The 14,533-nt window shown below is 42.8% G+C and overlaps 5 non-coding genes across 5 annotated transcripts; all 5 read left to right on the plus strand.

Annotated features, from left to right (window-relative positions):
• Nucleotides 1–2,228: 2,228 nt before the first annotated feature.
• Nucleotides 2,229–2,310, plus strand: trnas-gcu (transfer RNA serine (anticodon GCU)). The gene has a single exon. It is a non-coding gene; the product is annotated as a tRNA-Ser (tRNA).
• A 1,455-nt stretch (nt 2,311–3,765) lies between these two features.
• On the plus strand, nt 3,766–3,847 carry trnas-gcu (transfer RNA serine (anticodon GCU)). Its single transcript has one exon. It is a non-coding gene; the product is annotated as a tRNA-Ser (tRNA).
• Nucleotides 3,848–5,302: 1,455 nt separating this feature from the next.
• Nucleotides 5,303–5,384, plus strand: trnas-gcu (transfer RNA serine (anticodon GCU)). The gene has a single exon. It is a non-coding gene; the product is annotated as a tRNA-Ser (tRNA).
• A 1,455-nt stretch (nt 5,385–6,839) lies between these two features.
• On the plus strand, nt 6,840–6,921 carry trnas-gcu (transfer RNA serine (anticodon GCU)). The gene has a single exon. It is a non-coding gene; the product is annotated as a tRNA-Ser (tRNA).
• Nucleotides 6,922–12,885: 5,964 nt separating this feature from the next.
• On the plus strand, nt 12,886–12,967 carry trnas-gcu (transfer RNA serine (anticodon GCU)). The gene has a single exon. It is a non-coding gene; the product is annotated as a tRNA-Ser (tRNA).
• The last annotated feature ends 1,566 nt before the right edge of the window (nt 12,968–14,533 follow it).

Genomic DNA, 14,533 nt, shown 5'->3' on the forward strand with positions numbered 1-14,533 from the left:
GGTAGTGGGATCGATGCCCACATTCTCCACTATTGAACCCTCAACTGCTTCTTGTGAGTGACATCTATTTACTTCTACCTCAAGATGAAACTTCTCGGTATCAAACCTCTGCACACAGCTGTGCATAGTCTTGCTTTGGTTTCTTGAAAACCTGTCAAGTCTCTTTCCAGATCCTCTTTAAGTTCTAACTTAGTAGTGGGACGCGAGAGGTATTTCCACTCTCTGGCCCTTTGCATATCTTCACATTGCGTGTAACCCTAATGACTCACACTATAGTGAGGTGCTAAACACACCTTGACTCAAGAGGTCCCACACCCCACCAGTTTGTGGGGGGTTAAACAACCTGCATGTTTAACACAACAACTCTGCGTATAGGTGAAGATCCTAGAGAGATTAATTACCTGAAACCTCCCACAAGTCTTTTGGATTTAAAGAAGCCTCTTGGACGACCAGTGTAGCATCTTCAAGAAACACAAGCAAGGCCAGTTGCCTATGTGAGCAGGTACAAAACCAGAAAACATTAGTTAGAGTCCTGTAGTCCCCTAAATTGGTCTCCAGTAAAGAAATGATAACCAACTGTGGTCTGCACGCATGGGTTAGAAACCTTTTTTGTCAGCAATAGTTTTATCTTCTTCTGGGGTCCACAGCCCCTTGTCACCATTGTAACAACTCTCTTTAGAACAGGAAAAATTTCAATTTGAGGAGATAAACTTACCTCTGAATAGGACGAGGTGGCCGAGTGGCACGCGTGGGTTCGAATCCCATCCTCGTCGCAGCCAAGTTTACACAATATTGTTCTCTAATTGACTCCTTCAGCTTACTCTGCTGCATAAGATCATTATCTCAAATGCTGTATTCTTGTCTCGTGTACTGACAAAAACGCTTACTAAGACTATCAACCAGGTGATTTAACATTGTAACCTGTTCTGAATGTCTTACCAACTTGAAATGACAGATTAGAAACAGATTATTGGGGAAAATATGATCATTCAGTGAGTGTCTAAGTATGGTGATAAGCCACCATGTGCTGTCAAGAAAAACCTCCTTCCTACTTGGCGGTGGCTCTATAACTCTCTGAACCATGCTGGAAGGAACACCATTTTTCTGTATAATATCAGTCCATGGCATAAAAACAAGGAAATCTATCATTTTTTAGAAGGGGACTTTGTCAAACTGAATTTCAAAACTTTCTCTACCAGACTTAAATCAAGAAATAACAAATTTTCTGGAGAATGTGGGCATCGATCCCACTACTTCTCGCATGCTAAGCGAGCGCTCTACCATTTGAGCTAATTCCCCATCTACTGAGATCTCTGTAAATCACTCACTTGGCCAGTCTCCCCTTAGGGCCTGTGATGAGAGACTTCATTCATTTGTCTAGGCAATGTGATACATTTTAGGACAGAACATACATGCTGAGCAGGTTGTGAGGACTTGCCACAGAAACCACCCTTTCACAGGGGGATTAGCTCAAATGGTAGAGCGCTCGCTTTGCATGTGAGAGGTAGTGGGATCGATGCCCACATTCTCCACTATTGAACCCTCAATTGCTTCTTGTGAGTGACATCTATTTACTTCTACCTCAACATGAAACATCTCGGTATCAAACCTCTGCACACAGCTGTGCATAGTCTTGCTTTGGTTTCTTGAAAACCTGTCAAGTCTCTTTCCAGATCCTCTTTAAGTTCTAACTTAGTAGTGGGACGCGAGAGGTATTTCCACTCTCTGGCCCTTTGCATATCTTCACATTGCGTGTAACCCTAATGACTCACACTATAGTGAGGTGCTAAACACACCTTGACTCAAGAGGTCCCACACCCCACCAGTTTGTGGGGGGTTAAACAACCTGCATGTTTAACACAACAACTCTGCGTATAGGTGAAGATCCTAGAGAGATTAATTACCTGAAACCTCCCACAAGTCTTTTGGATTTAAAGAAGCCTCTTGGACGACCAGTGTAGCATCTTCAAGAAACACAAGCAAGGCCAGTTGCCTATGTGAGCAGGTACAAAACCAGAAAACATTAGTTAGAGTCCTGTAGTCCCCTAAATTGGTCTCCAGTAAAGAAATGATAACCAACTGTGGTCTGCACGCATGGGTTAGAAACCTTTTTTGTCAGCAATAGTTTTATCTTCTTCTGGGGTCCACAGCCCCTTGTCACCATTGTAACAACTCTCTTTAGAACAGGAAAAATTTCAATTTGAGGAGATAAACTTACCTCTGAATAGGACGAGGTGGCCGAGTGGTCAAGCCGATGGACTGCTAATCCGTTGTGCTCTGCACGCGTGGGTTCGAATCCCATCCTCGTCGCAGCCAAGTTTACACAATATTGTTCTCTAATTGACTCCTTCAGCTTACTCTGCTGCATAAGATCATTATCTCAAATGCTGTATTCTTGTCTCGTGTACTGACAAAAACGCTTACTAAGACTATCAACCAGGTGATTTAACATTGTAACCTGTTCTGAATGTCTTACCAACTTGAAATGACAGATTAGAAACAGATTATTGTGGAAAATATGATCATTCAGTGAGTGTCTAAGTATGGTGATAAGCCACCATGTGCTGTCAAGAAAAACCTCCTTCCTACTTGGCGGTGGCTCTATAACTCTCTGAACCATGCTGGAAGGAACACCATTTTTCTGTATAATATCAGTCCATGGCATAAAAACAAGGAAATCTATCATTTTTTAGAAGGGGACTTTGTCAAACTGAATTTCAAAACTTTCTCTACCAGACTTAAATCAAGAAATAACAAATTTTCTGGAGAATGTGGGCATCGATCCCACTACTTCTCGCATGCTAAGCGAGCGCTCTACCATTTGAGCTAATTCCCCATCTACTGAGATCTCTGTAAATCACTCACTTGGCCAGTCTCCCCTTAGGGCCTGTGATGAGAGACTTCATTCATTTGTCTAGGCAATGTGATACATTTTAGGACAGAACATACATGCTGAGCAGGTTGTGAGGTCTTGCCACAGAAACCACCCTTTCACAGGGGGATTAGCTCAAATGGTAGAGCGCTCGCTTTGCATGTGAGAGGTAGTGGGATCGATGCCCACATTCTCCACTATTGAACCCTCAACTGCTTCTTGTGAGTGACATCTATTTACTTCTACCTCAAGATGAAACTTCTCGGTATCAAACCTCTGCACACAGCTGTGCATAGTCTTGCTTTGGTTTCTTGAAAACCTGTCAAGTCTCTTTCCAGATCCTCTTTAAGTTCTAACTTAGTAGTGGGACGCGAGAGGTATTTCCACTCTCTGGCCCTTTGCATATCTTCACATTGCGTGTAACCCTAATGACTCACACTATAGTGAGGTGCTAAACACACCTTGACTCAAGAGGTCCCACACCCCACCAGTTTGTGGGGGGTTAAACAACCTGCATGTTTAACACAACAACTCTGCGTATAGGTGAAGATCCTAGAGAGATTAATTACCTGAAACCTCCCACAAGTCTTTTGGATTTAAAGAAGCCTCTTGGACGACCAGTGTAGCATCTTCAAGAAACACAAGCAAGGCCAGTTGCCTATGTGAGCAGGTACAAAACCAGAAAACATTAGTTAGAGTCCTGTAGGCCCCTAAATTGGTCTCCAGTAAAGAAATGATAACCAACTGTGGTCTGCACGCATGGGTTAGAAACCTTTTTTGTCAGCAATAGTTTTATCTTCTTCTGGGGTCCACAGCCCCTTGTCACCATTGTAACAACTCTCTTTAGAACAGGAAAAATTTCAATTTGAGGCGATAAACTTACCTCTGAATAGGACGAGGTGGCCGAGTGGTCAAGGCGATGGACTGCTAATCCATTGTGCTCTGCACGCGTGGGTTCGAATCCCATCCTCGTCGCAGCCAAGTTTACACAATATTGTTCTCTAATTGACTCCTTCAGCGTACTCTGCTGCATAAGATCATTATCTCAAATGCTGTATTCTTGTCTCGTGTACTGACAAAAACGCTTACTAAGACTATCAACCAGGTGATTTAACATTGTAACCTGTTCTGAATGTCTTACCAACTTGAAATGACAGATTAGAAACAGATTATTGTGGAAAATATGATCATTCAGTGAGTGTCTAAGTATGGTGATAAGCCACCATGTGCTGTCAAGAAAAACCTCCTTCCTACTTGGCGGTGGCTCTATAACTCTCTGAACCATGCTGGAAGGAACACCATTTTTCTGTATAATATCAGTCCATGGCATAAAAACAAGGAAATCTATCATTTTTTAGAAGGGGACTTTGTCAAACTGAATTTCAAAACTTTCTCTACCAGACTTAAATCAAGAAATAACAAATTTTCTGGAGAATGTGGGCATCGATCCCACTACTTCTCACATGCTAAGCGAGCGCTCTACCATTTGAGCTAATTCCCCATCTACTGAGATCTCTGTAAATCACTCACTTGGCCAGTCTCCCCTTAGGGCCTGTGATGAGAGACTTCATTCATTTGTCTAGGCAATGTGATACATTTTAGGACAGAACATACATGCTGAGCAGGTTGTGAGGTCTTGCCACAGAAACCACCCTTTCACAGGGGGATTAGCTCAAATGGTAGAGCGCTCGCTTTGCATGTGAGAGGTAGTGGGATCGATGCCCACATTCTCCACTATTGAACCCTCAACTGCTTCTTGTGAGTGACATCTATTTACTTCTACCTCAAGATGAAACTTCTCGGTATCAAACCTCTGCACACAGCTGTGCATAGTCTTGCTTTGGTTTCTTGAAAACCTGTCAAGTCTCTTTCCAGATCCTCTTTAAGTTCTAACTTAGTAGTGGGACGCGAGAGGTATTTCCACTCTCTGGCCCTTTGCATATCTTCACATTGCGTGTAACCCTAATGACTCACACTATAGTGAGGTGCTAAACACACCTTGACTCAAGAGGTCCCACACCCCACCAGTTTGTGGGGGGTTAAACAACCTGCATGTTTAACACAACAACTCTGCGTATAGGTGAAGATCCTAGAGAGATTAATTACCTGAAACCTCCCACAAGTCTTTTGGATTTAAAGAAGCCTCTTGGACGACCAGTGTAGCATCTTCAAGAAACACAAGCAAGGCCAGTTGCCTATGTGAGCAGGTACAAAACCAGAAAACATTAGTTAGAGTCCTGTAGGCCCCTAAATTGGTCTCCAGTAAAGAAATGATAACCAACTGTGGTCTGCACGCATGGGTTAGAAACCTTTTTTGTCAGCAATAGTTTTATCTTCTTCTGGGGTCCACAGCCCCTTGTCACCATTGTAACAACTCTCTTTAGAACAGGAAAAATTTCAATTTGAGGCGATAAACTTACCTCTGAATAGGACGAGGTGGCCGAGTGGTCAAGGCGATGGACTGCTAATCCATTGTGCTCTGCACGCGTGGGTTCGAATCCCATCCTCGTCGCAGCCAAGTTTACACAATATTGTTCTCTAATTGACTCCTTCAGCGTACTCTGCTGCATAAGATCATTATCTCAAATGCTGTATTCTTGTCTCGTGTACTGACAAAAACGCTTACTAAGACTATCAACCAGGTGATTTAACATTATAACCTGTTCTGAATGTCTTACCAACTTGAAATGACAGATTAGAAACAGATTATTGTGGAAAATATGATCATTCAGTGAGTGTCTAAGTATGGTGATAAGCCACCATGTGCTGTCAAGAAAAACCTCCTTCCTACTTGGCGGTGGCTCTATAACTCTCTGAACCATGCTGGAAGGAACACCATTTTTCTGTATAATATCAGTCCATGGCATAAAAACAAGGAAATCTATCATTTTTTAGAAGGGGACTTTGTCAAACTGAATTTCAAAACTTTCTCTACCAGACTTAAATCAAGAAATAACAAATTTTCTGGAGAATGTGGGCATCGATCCCACTACTTCTCACATGCTAAGCGAGCGCTCTACCATTTGAGCTAATTCCCCATCTACTGAGTTCTCTGTAAATCACTCACTTGGCCAGTCTCCCCTTAGGGCCTGTGATGAGAGACTTCATTCATTTGTCTAGGCAATGTGATACATTTTAGGACAGAACATACATGCTGAGCAGGTTGTGAGGTCTTGCCACAGAAACCACCCTTTCACAGGGGGATTAGCTCAAATGGTAGAGCGCTCGCTTTGCATGTGAGAGGTAGTGGGATCGATGCCCACATTCTCCACTATTGAACCCTCAATTGCTTCTTGTGAGTGACATCTATTTACTTCTACCTCAACATGAAACATCTCGGTATCAAACCTCTGCACACAGCTGTGCATAGTCTTGCTTTGGTTTCTTGAAAACCTGTCAAGTCTCTTTCCAGATCCTCTTTAAGTTCTAACTTAGTAGTGGGACGCGAGAGGTATTTCCACTCTCTGGCCCTTTGCATATCTTCACATTGCGTGTAACCCTAATGACTCACACTATAGTGAGGTGCTAAACACACCTTGACTCAAGAGGTCCCACACCCCACCAGTTTGTGGGGGGTTAAACAACCTGCATGTTTAACACAACAACTCTGCGTATAGGTGAAGATCCTAGAGAGATTCATTACCTGAAACCTCCCACAAGTCTTTTGGATTTAAAGAAGCCTCTTGGACGACCAGTGTAGCATCTTCAAGAAACACAAGCAAGGCCAGTTGCCTATGTGAGCAGGTACAACACCAGAAAACATTAGTTAGAGTCCTGTAGTCCCCTAAATTGGTCTCCAGTAAAGAAATGATAACCAACTGTGGTCTGCACGCATGGGTTAGAAACCTTTTTTGTCAGCAATAGTTTTATCTTCTTCTGGGGTCCACAGCCCCTTGTCACCATTGTAACAACTCTCTTTAGAACAGGAAAAATTTCAATTTGAGGAGATAAACTTACCTCTGAATAGGACGAGGTGGCCGAGTGGTCAAGGCGATGGACTGCTAATCTATTGTGCTCTGCACGCGTGGGTTCGAATCCCATCCTCGTCGCAGCCAAGTTTACACAATATTGTTCTCTAATTGACTCCTTCAGCGTTCTCTGCTGCATAAGATCATTATCTCAAATGCTGTATTCTTGTCTCGTGTACTGACAAAAACGCTTACTAAGACTATCAACCAGGTGATTTAACATTGTAACCTGTTCTGAATGTCTTACCAACTTGAAATGACAGATTAGAAACAGATTATTGTGGAAAATATGATCATTCAGTGAGTGTCTAAGTATGGTGATAAGCCACCATGTGCTGTCAAGAAAAACCTCCTTCCTACTTGGCGGTGGCTCTATAACTCTCTGAACCATGCTGGAAGGAACACCATTTTTCTGTATAATATCAGTCCATGGCATAAAAACAAGGAAATCTATCATTTTTTAGAAGGGGACTTTGTCAAACTGAATTTCAAAACTTTCTCTACCAGACTTAAATCAAGATATAACAAATTTTCTGGAGAATGTGGGCATCGATCCCACTACTTCTCGCATGCTAAGCGAGCGCTCTACCATTTGAGCTAATTCCCCATCTACTGAGATCTCTGTAAATCACTCACTTGGCCAGTCTCCCCTTAGGGCCTGTGATGAGAGACTTCATTCATTTGTCTAGGCAATGTGATACATTTTAGGACAGAACATACATGCTGAGCAGGTTGTGAGGTCTTGCCACAGAAACCACCCTTTCACAGGGGGATTAGCTCAAATGGTAGAGCGCTCGCTTTGCATGTGAGAGGTAGTGGGATCGATGCCCACATTCTCCACTATTGAACCCTCAACTGCTTCTTGTGAGTGACATCTATTTACTTCTACCTCAAGATGAAACTTCTCGGTATCAAACCTCTGCACACAGCTGTGCATAGTCTTGCTTTGGTTTCTTGAAAACCTGTCAAGTCTCTTTCCAGATCCTCTTTAAGTTCTAACTTAGTAGTGGGACGCGAGAGGTATTTCCACTCTCTGGCCCTTTGCATATCTTCACATTGCGTGTAACCCTAATGACTCACACTATAGTGAGGTGCTAAACACACCTTGACTCAAGAGGTCCCACACCCCACCAGTTTGTGGGGGGTTAAACAACCTGCATGTTTAACACAACAACTCTGCGTATAGGTGAAGATCCTAGAGAGATTAATTACCTGAAACCTCCCACAAGTCTTTTGGATTTAAAGAAGCCTCTTGGACGACCAGTGTAGCATCTTCAAGAAACACAAGCAAGGCCAGTTGCCTATGTGAGCAGGTACAAAACCAGAAAACATTAGTTAGAGTCCTGTAGTCCCCTAAATTGGTCTCCAGTAAAGAAATGATAACCAACTGTGGTCTGCACGCATGGGTTAGAAACCTTTTTTGTCAGCAATAGTTTTATCTTCTTCTGGGGTCCACAGCCCCTTGTCACCATTGTAACAACTCTCTTTAGAACAGGAAAAATTTCAATTTGAGGAGATAAACTTACCTCTGAATAGGACGAGGTGGCCGAGTGGCACGCGTGGGTTCGAATCCCATCCTCGTCGCAGCCAAGTTTACACAATATTGTTCTCTAATTGACTCCTTCAGCTTACTCTGCTGCATAAGATCATTATCTCAAATGCTGTATTCTTGTCTCGTGTACTGACAAAAACGCTTACTAAGACTATCAACCAGGTGATTTAACATTGTAACCTGTTCTGAATGTCTTACCAACTTGAAATGACAGATTAGAAACAGATTATTGGGGAAAATATGATCATTCAGTGAGTGTCTAAGTATGGTGATAAGCCACCATGTGCTGTCAAGAAAAACCTCCTTCCTACTTGGCGGTGGCTCTATAACTCTCTGAACCATGCTGGAAGGAACACCATTTTTCTGTATAATATCAGTCCATGGCATAAAAACAAGGAAATCTATCATTTTTTAGAAGGGGACTTTGTCAAACTGAATTTCAAAACTTTCTCTACCAGACTTAAATCAAGAAATAACAAATTTTCTGGAGAATGTGGGCATCGATCCCACTACTTCTCGCATGCTAAGCGAGCGCTCTACCATTTGAGCTAATTCCCCATCTACTGAGATCTCTGTAAATCACTCACTTGGCCAGTCTCCCCTTAGGGCCTGTGATGAGAGACTTCATTCATTTGTCTAGGCAATGTGATACATTTTAGGACAGAACATACATGCTGAGCAGGTTGTGAGGACTTGCCACAGAAACCACCCTTTCACAGGGGGATTAGCTCAAATGGTAGAGCGCTCGCTTTGCATGTGAGAGGTAGTGGGATCGATGCCCACATTCTCCACTATTGAACCCTCAATTGCTTCTTGTGAGTGACATCTATTTACTTCTACCTCAACATGAAACATCTCGGTATCAAACCTCTGCACACAGCTGTGCATAGTCTTGCTTTGGTTTCTTGAAAACCTGTCAAGTCTCTTTCCAGATCCTCTTTAAGTTCTAACTTAGTAGTGGGACGCGAGAGGTATTTCCACTCTCTGGCCCTTTGCATATCTTCACATTGCGTGTAACCCTAATGACTCACACTATAGTGAGGTGCTAAACACACCTTGACTCAAGAGGTCCCACACCCCACCAGTTTGTGGGGGGTTAAACAACCTGCATGTTTAACACAACAACTCTGCGTATAGGTGAAGATCCTAGAGAGATTAATTACCTGAAACCTCCCACAAGTCTTTTGGATTTAAAGAAGCCTCTTGGACGACCAGTGTAGCATCTTCAAGAAACACAAGCAAGGCCAGTTGCCTATGTGAGCAGGTACAAAACCAGAAAACATTAGTTAGAGTCCTGTAGTCCCCTAAATTGGTCTCCAGTAAAGAAATGATAACCAACTGTGGTCTGCACGCATGGGTTAGAAACCTTTTTTGTCAGCAATAGTTTTATCTTCTTCTGGGGTCCACAGCCCCTTGTCACCATTGTAACAACTCTCTTTAGAACAGGAAAAATTTCAATTTGAGGAGATAAACTTACCTCTGAATAGGACGAGGTGGCCGAGTGGCACGCGTGGGTTCGAATCCCATCCTCGTCGCAGCCAAGTTTACACAATATTGTTCTCTAATTGACTCCTTCAGCTTACTCTGCTGCATAAGATCATTATCTCAAATGCTGTATTCTTGTCTCGTGTACTGACAAAAACGCTTACTAAGACTATCAACCAGGTGATTTAACATTGTAACCTGTTCTGAATGTCTTACCAACTTGAAATGACAGATTAGAAACAGATTATTGGGGAAAATATGATCATTCAGTGAGTGTCTAAGTATGGTGATAAGCCACCATGTGCTGTCAAGAAAAACCTCCTTCCTACTTGGCGGTGGCTCTATAACTCTCTGAACCATGCTGGAAGGAACACCATTTTTCTGTATAATATCAGTCCATGGCATAAAAACAAGGAAATCTATCATTTTTTAGAAGGGGACTTTGTCAAACTGAATTTCAAAACTTTCTCTACCAGACTTAAATCAAGAAATAACAAATTTTCTGGAGAATGTGGGCATCGATCCCACTACTTCTCGCATGCTAAGCGAGCGCTCTACCATTTGAGCTAATTCCCCATCTACTGAGATCTCTGTAAATCACTCACTTGGCCAGTCTCCCCTTAGGGCCTGTGATGAGAGACTTCATTCATTTGTCTAGGCAATGTGATACATTTTAGGACAGAACATACATGCTGAGCAGGTTGTGAGGACTTGCCACAGAAACCACCCTTTCACAGGGGGATTAGCTCAAATGGTAGAGCGCTCGCTTTGCATGTGAGAGGTAGTGGGATCGATGCCCACATTCTCCACTATTGAACCCTCAATTGCTTCTTGTGAGTGACATCTATTTACTTCTACCTCAACATGAAACATCTCGGTATCAAACCTCTGCACACAGCTGTGCATAGTCTTGCTTTGGTTTCTTGAAAACCTGTCAAGTCTCTTTCCAGATCCTCTTTAAGTTCTAACTTAGTAGTGGGACGCGAGAGGTATTTCCACTCTCTGGCCCTTTGCATATCTTCACATTGCGTGTAACCCTAATGACTCACACTATAGTGAGGTGCTAAACACACCTTGACTCAAGAGGTCCCACACCCCACCAGTTTGTGGGGGGTTAAACAACCTGCATGTTTAACACAACAACTCTGCGTATAGGTGAAGATCCTAGAGAGATTAATTACCTGAAACCTCCCACAAGTCTTTTGGATTTAAAGAAGCCTCTTGGACGACCAGTGTAGCATCTTCAAGAAACACAAGCAAGGCCAGTTGCCTATGTGAGCAGGTACAAAACCAGAAAACATTAGTTAGAGTCCTGTAGTCCCCTAAATTGGTCTCCAGTAAAGAAATGATAACCAACTGTGGTCTGCACGCATGGGTTAGAAACCTTTTTTGTCAGCAATAGTTTTATCTTCTTCTGGGGTCCACAGCCCCTTGTCACCATTGTAACAACTCTCTTTAGAACAGGAAAAATTTCAATTTGAGGAGATAAACTTACCTCTGAATAGGACGAGGTGGCCGAGTGGCACGCGTGGGTTCGAATCCCATCCTCGTCGCAGCCAAGTTTACACAATATTGTTCTCTAATTGACTCCTTCAGCTTACTCTGCTGCATAAGATCATTATCTCAAATGCTGTATTCTTGTCTCGTGTACTGACAAAAACGCTTACTAAGACTATCAACCAGGTGATTTAACATTGTAACCTGTTCTGAATGTCTTACCAACTTGAAATGACAGATTAGAAACAGATTATTGTGGAAAATATGATCATTCAGTGAGTGTCTAAGTATGGTGATAAGCCACCATGTGCTGTCAAGAAAAACCTCCTTCCTACTTGGCGGTGGCTCTATAACTCTCTGAACCATGCTGGAAGGAACACCATTTTTCTGTATAATATCAGTCCATGGCATAAAAACAAGGAAATCTATCATTTTTTAGAAGGGGACTTTGTCAAACTGAATTTCAAAACTTTCTCTACCAGACTTAAATCAAGAAATAACAAATTTTCTGGAGAATGTGGGCATCGATCCCACTACTTCTCGCATGCTAAGCGAGCGCTCTACCATTTGAGCTAATTCCCCATCTACTGAGATCTCTGTAAATCACTCACTTGGCCAGTCTCCCCTTAGGGCCTGTGATGAGAGACTTCATTCATTTGTCTAGGCAATGTGATACATTTTAGGACAGAACATACATGCTGAGCAGGTTGTGAGGACTTGCCACAGAAACCACCCTTTCACAGGGGGATTAGCTCAAATGGTAGAGCGCTCGCTTTGCATGTGAGAGGTAGTGGGATCGATGCCCACATTCTCCACTATTGAACCCTCAATTGCTTCTTGTGAGTGACATCTATTTACTTCTACCTCAACATGAAACATCTCGGTATCAAACCTCTGCACACAGCTGTGCATAGTCTTGCTTTGGTTTCTTGAAAACCTGTCAAGTCTCTTTCCAGATCCTCTTTAAGTTCTAACTTAGTAGTGGGACGCGAGAGGTATTTCCACTCTCTGGCCCTTTGCATATCTTCACATTGCGTGTAACCCTAATGACTCACACTATAGTGAGGTGCTAAACACACCTTGACTCAAGAGGTCCCACACCCCACCAGTTTGTGGGGGGTTAAACAACCTGCATGTTTAACACAACAACTCTGCGTATAGGTGAAGATCCTAGAGAGATTAATTACCTGAAACCTCCCACAAGTCTTTTGGATTTAAAGAAGCCTCTTGGACGACCAGTGTAGCATCTTCAAGAAACACAAGCAAGGCCAGTTGCCTATGTGAGCAGGTACAAAACCAGAAAACATTAGTTAGAGTCCTGTAGTCCCCTAAATTGGTCTCCAGTAAAGAAATGATAACCAACTGTGGTCTGCACGCATGGGTTAGAAACCTTTTTTGTCAGCAATAGTTTTATCTTCTTCTGGGGTCCACAGCCCCTTGTCACCATTGTAACAACTCTCTTTAGAACAGGAAAAATTTCAATTTGAGGAGATAAACTTACCTCTGAATAGGACGAGGTGGCCGAGTGGTCAAGGCGATGGACTGCTAATCCATTGTGCTCTGCACGCATGGGTTCGAATCCCATCCTCGTCGCAGCCAAGTTTACACAATATTGTTCTCTAATTGACTCCTTCAGCTTACTCTGCTGCATAAGATCATTATCTCAAATGCTGTATTCTTGTCTCGTGTACTGACAAAAACGCTTACTAAGACTATCAACCAGGTGATTTAACATTGTAACCTGTTCTGAATGTCTTACCAACTTGAAATGACAGATTAGAAACAGATTATTGTGGAAAAAATGATCATTCAGTGAGTGTCTAAGTATGGTGATAAACCACCATGTGCTGTCAAGAAAAACCTCCTTCCTACTTGGCGGTGGCTCTATAACTCTCTGAACCATGCTGGAAGGAACACCATTTTTCTGTATAATATCAGTCCATGGCATAAAAACAAGGAAATCTATCATTTTTTAGAAGGGGACTTTGTCAAACTGAATTTCAAAACTTTCTCTACCAGACTTAAATCAAGAAATAACAAATTTTCTGGAGAATGTGGGCATCGATCCCACTACTTCTCGCATGCTAAGCGAGCTCTCTACCATTTGAGCCAATTCCCCATCTCCTGAGATCTCTGTAAATCACTCACTTGGCCAGTCTCCCCTTAGGGCCTGTGATGAGAGACTTCATTCATTTGTCTAGGCAATGTGATACATTTTAGGACAGAACATACATGCTGAGCAGGTTGTGAGGACTTGCCACAGAAACCACCCTTTCACAGGGGGATTAGCTCAAATGGTAGAGCGCTCGCTTTGCATGTGAGAGGTAGTGGGATCGATGCCCACATTCTCCACTATTGAACCCTCAATTGCTTCTTGTGAGTGACATCTATTTACTTCTACCTCAACATGAAACATCTCGGTATCAAACCTCTGCACACAGCTGTGCATAGTCTTGCTTTGGTTTCTTGAAAACCTGTCAAGTCTCTTTCCAGATCCTCTTTAAGTTCTAACTTAGTAGTGGGACGCGAGAGGTATTTCCACTCTCTGGCCCTTTGCATATCTTCACATTGCGTGTAACCCTAATGACTCACACTATAGTGAGGTGCTAAACACACCTTGACTCAAGAGGTCCCACACCCCACCAGTTTGTGGGGGGTTGAACAACCTGCATGTTTAACACAACAACTCTGCGTATAGGTGAAGATCCTAGAGAGATTAATTACCTGAAACCTCCCACAAGTCTTTTGGATTTAAAGAAGCCTCTTGGACGACCAGTGTAGCATCTTCAAGAAACACAAGCAAGGCCAGTTGCCTATGTGAGCAGGTACAAAACCAGAAAACATTAGTTAGAGTCCTGTAGTCCCCTAAATTGGTCTCCAGTAAAGAAATGATAACCAACTGTGGTCTGCACGCATGGGTTAGAAACCTTTTTTGTCAGCAATAGTTTTATCTTCTTCTGGGGTCCACAGCCCCTTGTCACCATTGTAACAACTCTCTTTAGAACAGGAAAAATTTCAATTTGAGGAGATAAACTTACCTCTGAATAGGACGAGGTGGCCGAGTGGCACGCGTGGGTTCGAATCCCATCCTCGTCGCAGCCAAGTTTACACAATATTGTTCTCTAATTGACTCCTTCAGCTTACTCTGCTGCATAAGAT

This window comes from Limanda limanda, chromosome 17, assembly GCF_963576545.1.
Source record: "Limanda limanda chromosome 17, fLimLim1.1, whole genome shotgun sequence".
Lineage (NCBI taxonomy): Eukaryota > Metazoa > Chordata > Actinopteri > Pleuronectiformes > Pleuronectidae > Limanda > Limanda limanda.